The 6,859-nt window shown below is 39.9% G+C and overlaps 1 long non-coding RNA gene across 1 annotated transcript; it reads left to right on the top strand.

Moving 5' to 3' along the window:
- Positions 1-669: 669 nt before the first annotated feature.
- LOC111483337 lies at positions 670-1,473 on the top strand. The gene is made up of 3 exons (XR_002718347.1): positions 670-727; positions 1,115-1,200; positions 1,288-1,473. It is a non-coding gene; the product is annotated as an uncharacterized LOC111483337 (long non-coding RNA).
- The last annotated feature ends 5,386 nt before the right edge of the window (positions 1,474-6,859 follow it).

The following is a 6,859-nucleotide window of genomic DNA, read 5'->3' as shown; positions in this document are numbered from 1 at the left end:
ATAGAAGGATTCCTCTATTAGATCTCGCCTGAAGAAGGAGGAGATTCCTTTGCCCTTGACAAATAATCTTTACCTTTGAGAGCGGGCCCCTGAAGAAATGTGTTGCAGATGATTTCGCTGCAGTTATTCCTCCACTTCTTCTTGGCATCAAAGAAAGCTGCCCTTTATTCCTTGCATCAACAAGGCAATCCCGCCGAAAGGCTACTGACTTGGCTGATTCAACAAGGAGGCATCCATTCAAACAGCTCCCATTCCTATCTTGACACAAAGAACAAGAAAAAGGAGGGTGCTTTCTTTCTATCCATTACTTTGAATAATCATAAAGGCTTACTAAACCAGCAAGATATGAGTCAGAAAGATCACATCTCCTTGAAGTACAGCGGAGGAAAACTTCTCGTTGTTGATCCTGCAAGAACCGCTATCGACACCGACTCTATCATAACGTCTATCTTAACGACCGGTAAAAGCCCTCTTTCTAGGATATGTCACTGCTCGGGGAGGAATTCATTCTTCTCCAAATCACCTCTTCCTTTATTTCAATTTGAGAAAGAAGTCAATTTATCCAGATTCAAGTTAACCTAATAGTTAATAGTGCAGCGGATTCTGTAAGATAGAAGGAATTTGATTGACATCCTAATGAGAAATGAGAAAGAATAGGATATATAAAGGATTTAATCCAGTCTCAAGCCAACTTTCTTTACCGGATCTTGAGAGGTCTGCCCGTCCGGTGAGAGAATCCACTTCGAAAATCGTTTCCAATAAAACTTGGTTAGAATTGTATTGCAGGGATTTTCTCAAAAACGACTTTCTAACAGCTTTCAATGCTTATGACACTTCCTATGATTGATTCCTTAAGGGAAAAAATAGAACATTTTAGTCACCAGATAAATAAGACTTTTAGATTGATGTTTAGTCATATTTATTCATGTTAAAGTCATAGGTGTTATCAGGTAGTATTTTTTTCTGAGTATATGCTACCCTCGTATTCCACTATATTAACTCATAGAAAGTGAAGCGTATAGTTAGATTCTTGATTTTGCTAAAAGCGGGGCAACCACATTTCTTTCTTCTTGCTCACTATACCTTGACTATCATGTTTGCAACACTATTTAAGGTATCCGTAGAGCTGGAAGAGAGAACCTGCCTCAAATCTACTCTTTTTTTGAGGAACTGAGCAAACGGACCTCTAAACGAAATTCGGTAGAACTACATTCGGATCTGATACCAATACTATTTCCATCATTACTATAACCAACCTTAGAAGTTCTCATTTTTTATCTTGAGTAGGTTATGTAGGCACTCGTCCCTACTCAGGTATAGCAATTGGAAATGGCGGGCTCGACCTTTGACCAAAAATCAAATTAATGAATGAACTACACTGACGGCGGCGGCTAGAAGGGATTGCTATACCAGCGCAGCCAGACCAGATTCTATAATGAATTGAATAACGAAAAGCTAACGAACGAAGCCATTTAATGCTGAAATTTCCTTAAGGATCGCACTGTAATAGCGACTAGTGGACCCACCCCCCCTCAAAATCATTATCCCTTGGAATTTCCATCTTCGAGTTCTTCTGGAAGACCTCAAGTCACGACTTCCCAGACTTAGTGGAATCGGTGAAGTATTAAAAGAGCTAGTCAATTAGTTCAGTCTTATTATTCCGTCAGTCACTTAGTGCGTGTTCCTTTTAATCAATGGAAAATACAAGACAATAAAAAAACATAGTTCTATTATGTTTATCTTACACTGACTTTGACTTTCAAGCCAAATCAAATAGAAAAAAAGATTATTCTCAAAATGAGCTTAATCAACAGACTTCCCCACGCCAACAGGAGCCTGCAAATTCAAGATCTATTATTCCTAATAATTTGACTCTTAGTTCATTATGGTTCAAAATAAGAGTCCATCATAGCAAGCCTATGATGAGGAGTAAAGTCTTCTCTCCTCATACCCTTCCTTCCTGGAACTGATAGCATCTCCCCTCTGAATGAATTGCTGCTGGATTTGAGACCGGCACGAGTTGTTCATACAAGTTGCTCAGCTAAGCCCTTCACAGGTGATGCATCAACATCTTGTAGTCAATCTCATTCCACAATTCCTTCCTCCATTATTCTTAGGATATCTTTTTTGGTACCAAATAAATCCCTATCTCAGAGATACATAGAAGTTTTCATAATATCTATGAAATGATAGATTTGTTAAATATTAGATCTACGCCTATGTAGAAGATAATCGTGTGTCAGAAGAATTCTTGATGCGGCAGAGCAATTGTCTTCAAGTGAAAAGGCATCATTGGTAGGCGGACAAGCGAGCATTCCTGTGTGATTGGGAATAGGTAATCGTAGTGAATCGAGCAATTCGTTACAGGATATCTGTATAATGTCTACCTTTTCTGAAACCATACCACTCCTCATTTTGATTCTGGTAAAGGGTGGGAATCAGTCCACGAATGAGTTCCTTCTTTAAAATCTCTCCGGTTTACACCAAGGCATAGTAGCTTGTTTATGTCTGATTAACCTCAAGGCGCCTTTTAGAGAAAATAGGGTGATCCCGCATCCATATAACTCTGTCTTCTTGCTCACTACTCAAGGGCCTTATGGCTCTGATACACTCCCCCATTTCTTGCTGATCTTGATTTGCAGCTGCAGGGGGGGACCATCTGGAATTATGAATTAGAAACTCTGTCTGCTACTTTTTCACTCTGACATTTTTGGGAAGACCAGACTCCCCTATGATCGGCTCACCATACATACCTTTCCACTATAGAACTGATAGACAGCCAAGAGTCATACCAGAGAGATGTATTGGTTCCATTGCCAACATCATGTATAATATCTCTTATAGCCAACTCTCTCAACACCTGTCAAACTTTCGTACAAACCCAGCTACCATTATTTGGTGGGTTTAATACACCAACAAAATGCTCCTAATTTTTAGAAGCATTCTATGTATATCCTAAATAGCTGCACCAATGAAGCACCTTCTTTTCATTTCAAATGAATAGGTAAAGGGCCAAGCTACATTCCCTTTGAACCATATCAGGACTTGACCATAAGAACCTTTTGTCTTCTTCTCAATTGTCTTCAAATCAAAACTTGCACTGGCAGTATGAACACAGTACTAAAGTAAACACTTTCATGCTAAGGAGGGCACCCTGAACCTGTTGTACAACATATTATAGGGCTTTTACAGTCCATCTCTATACTCTAGCTTTGATTCTCTCAATTAGAGTAGAGGCAAACAATCACTAACTGAGAGACTGGCAATCCCAGGCACTTCATTGGTATTTTACCTTCATTGAAGCCTTAGATTTTCAATATTTCACTTTACAGCAACAGACAGAAAGATCTCCATAGTAGATTGGACTCTTGGATATGCAGTAAGAACCGAAAGATTTTGGAATTCTTTTAAGCATTGATTGACCACAGCAAATCCTTCTCATGAACTAGAGATTTAGCAATCAACTGAGTGGCTTTCGCTCCTTGGTTTATTGTCTATCGACACCTTTTTCTTTTGAATTCATTGATAGAGCTTTTGGAGCGGATGTAAAGCACTAGATTCTTCAACGAGTACCAAGAAGAAATTCATTCACCAGACTAAGAGAAGAAAACAGAACAAAAAGAGTCTTGGCTTAAGCCCAGCCGCCTCCGGGAATTCATCGGGAGGAAGATCCCCAAGGACTCCATATTCTAGGAGCCCAAACTATGTGATTGAATAAATACTCCTACATCTGTTGCGGGTCGAGGACTATGGAACCTTTGACTTTATTACCTGACCAGAACGAAAGCTTAATGAGAGAGTGAGAGTTTACAGTTAAAGAAGAAAAGGAAAGACATGAAAGAAAGACAAGATGAAACAAAAGAAGAATGAGACTGAACAGGAAGGGCTGAAGAAGAAGAAAATGAAACATGAATTATCCTGAACCTATTTCTTCTTTCAATTCATGAAATCAGGGTGACGAAAGCAAGATGAATGATCCTAAACAGTGTTTGAAGGGAGAGGAAAGCCGAAAGATGAATGGAATGAGAGTTTACAGTCTTTGAATAAATGAATTAGCTACTGAACCTGAACCGATATGACCTTCTTTCACTCTAAAGCTATTATGTATGATCCGGAGCAGGAGAGTCAAATGAAAGATTCTTTCTCCTTCACTAGATTGAACTGTAAACAAGAAAGCAAGACAAGATTCATTCTCCGGGGAACCGATATTACCTTCCCTTCAGAGAGGAAAGAAAAGAAAAAGAGAAAGCCGAAACCTTCAACCTTTTCCTATCCTTTAACTGTGTTTGAAGGGAAAGAAGGGAGACTCAAGCAAGACAACAAGACAAGATGAATTAGATTGATCCTGTAAAGACCATTTCTTAGAAAAGTGATGCTTTACCCTATTTTTTGGGATAAAATCCCTATTTTTTCGTGTAAGGACTATTGATTATTAAATCGATGTTTTACCCTATTTTTCGGGTCATTTTAGAGGTAATTAGTTCGGAAAGAAGAAACTCAAGAAGAATTAGACTTGACAGTGTTTGAATAAATAGTCAAAGGAAGAAGACGAAGACAAGATGAATGAGACAGACTTGACAGTGTTTGATTAAATAGGGAGCCGAAAGAAAGATGCATTCTCCTTCTTTCACTCTGACGGACCATTAATTTGAGCTATCCTATGTCTATTTTTTGGGCTATTTTCGACTGAGGTAATGTTAAAGGAAAGAGAGAGACTGAGAGTGAACCGGATTTCATTCGTTCATTTACTCGACTACCTGTAAGAAAAGAAGAATCAACCTTTTCCTATTTCTTCTTGATCTTGACCCTTTGACGATATTACCTTCCCTTCTTGAACTCGGTAAATAGGCTTCTCTCCTGAACCTTGTAAACTATCAGTCTGCTTCACTCCTTCCCCTCGTATTCCAGTATCTCGCTTTCTTTTCATGTTGTTGCAATGCTAATGAGGTACTAGCTTTTCTACGAAATTCGTACATGAAAAAGTACAAGTTGTATTTGAAACTACATAAGAAGATAAAGCCAAGGGGAAAGGTGAAACCAAAAACCTCCTAAACTTTGGAAGTCTGAATACGTGCTAAAAGCATTTCCAACTGAAATTGCGATAAGATAAGAAAGGAATTCATTGACTTCGAATAACAAAAAGGGGGTCAATGAGCACTAACTCTGACTTTTGTGTTTTGAAAGGAATGCTGCTGTAAAAAATGGAGGCGGAATTACAGTGAAGAAAAAGTCTCATGAAGAAAAAGACTTTTTTCAGGCTCTCTCCTCTCTTCTATTTCTTGTTTGAGTTCCCCTCTCTCCCATCCTCTTTTCAAGTCCCACTCTTTTCCCGGTTAAGAACGGCAGACCCTCCACAATAGAGCCCCCCCGGGGTCAAAGAACATTTTCGTAAAGAGAAGCTCCGAAGGCAACCTATGCCCTCATTCCATTCTTTTTTATTATAGTTTTCTTCTGGGCTTCATCCCGTCCGTTCCATTACATCTAATGCGTGTCATACTTTGGGGTATAAGTCGTTAAAAAGGCTCTTCAACAACTCTCATCTTTGTATGTAGGTTGTTTAGGGGATCTGGCATGGGTGGATAATAGGTTCTATTCTTTCTATTTTCATCGAAACCGAAGCCATGCCACTTTTCAATATGATGAACCTCGACCCTATTCAAACTCGAGAATTTGGGTGACCGGTACCTCTACCTCTTGACCCATATCAACAACAAACGCAGGCATCCCCTTCTCCTTCAGAGGTTGTTCAATCATACCCACAGGACCTTCTCTGGGATTCACTCGAAAAAGAAGAAAGAAAGAGACAGTTTCACACCACAAAGCGGAGCCTGGGGGAGTTCGACCACAAGGTCAAAATGAAAAAAGAGAGACCAACTCGCGAGGACTAGAAAGATTCCGGTGCACGAGCCAGAGGATGGGAACCGCGCAATAGATATACTTTTTTTTGGTGGAACGGGTGGGGATCTGAAATTCCTTGCTCATAAACAGGCCTCCATTGAAAATGAGAACTCCGGGTTCTAGATGGAATTGGATAACCAGTTCCAACAACTATTTCCAACCGACAGAGGGTGAATGTAGGTGGAGGCCAGACCGCTTGGTTCGAGGACCCATTGGTCAAAGGAAAGGGGAGGTCCTGATGTCGGGATGGAGCCATATGACAGGAGAGTATATACTCTTGAACTCGGGGAGCGAGACCCTAAAAAAATGAAAAAAGCTATTCAATTCTGAGTGGTAAACTCTAAAAAGAAAGATGGAAAGAGGGGAGTTGGCTGATAAAGATGGATAGTGACGATTGCGTAATATCAATTTCTCGGCCTCGTCATCGAAAGTGGCTTCCAATTGCTCGGATATTCTCAGCAATATGGGGGGCTTGGATGGTGAGCAAAAACAATTGATCAAGAAGTTGGTCAACTTTCGCATGAAAGAAGGTAAAAGAACGAGAGTTCGTGCTATTGTTTATCAAACTTTTCATCGCCCAGCTCAAACTGAAAGCGATGTAATCAAACTGATGGTTGATGTCGTAGACAATATAAAGCCCATATGCCAAGTCGGAAAAGTAGGAGTAGCAGATACTATTTATGATGTCCTTGGGATTGTAGCCAGGGATCGTCAACAAACCTTAGCTATTCGTTGGATCCTTGAAGCTGCTTTCAAACGACGTATAAGCTACAGGATAAGCCTAGAGAAATGTTCATTTGCTGAGATACTTGATGCTTAACGAAAGAGGGGAATTGCACGTCAGAAAAGGGAGAATCTTCATAGACTGGCTTCCACCAATCGAAGTTTCGCGCATTTCAGATGGTGGTAAAGTCAAGTGAGACCACATAAAGAGCTCTTCCTCATTCAGTCAGATTATTCA

This window comes from Cucurbita maxima, unplaced genomic scaffold (assembly GCF_002738345.1).
Source record: "Cucurbita maxima cultivar Rimu unplaced genomic scaffold, Cmax_1.0 Cma_Scf00008, whole genome shotgun sequence".
NCBI lineage: Eukaryota > Viridiplantae > Streptophyta > Magnoliopsida > Cucurbitales > Cucurbitaceae > Cucurbita > Cucurbita maxima.
Note: the sequence above shows the minus strand (reverse complement) of the source record. Positions and strands in the feature narration are given on the sequence as shown.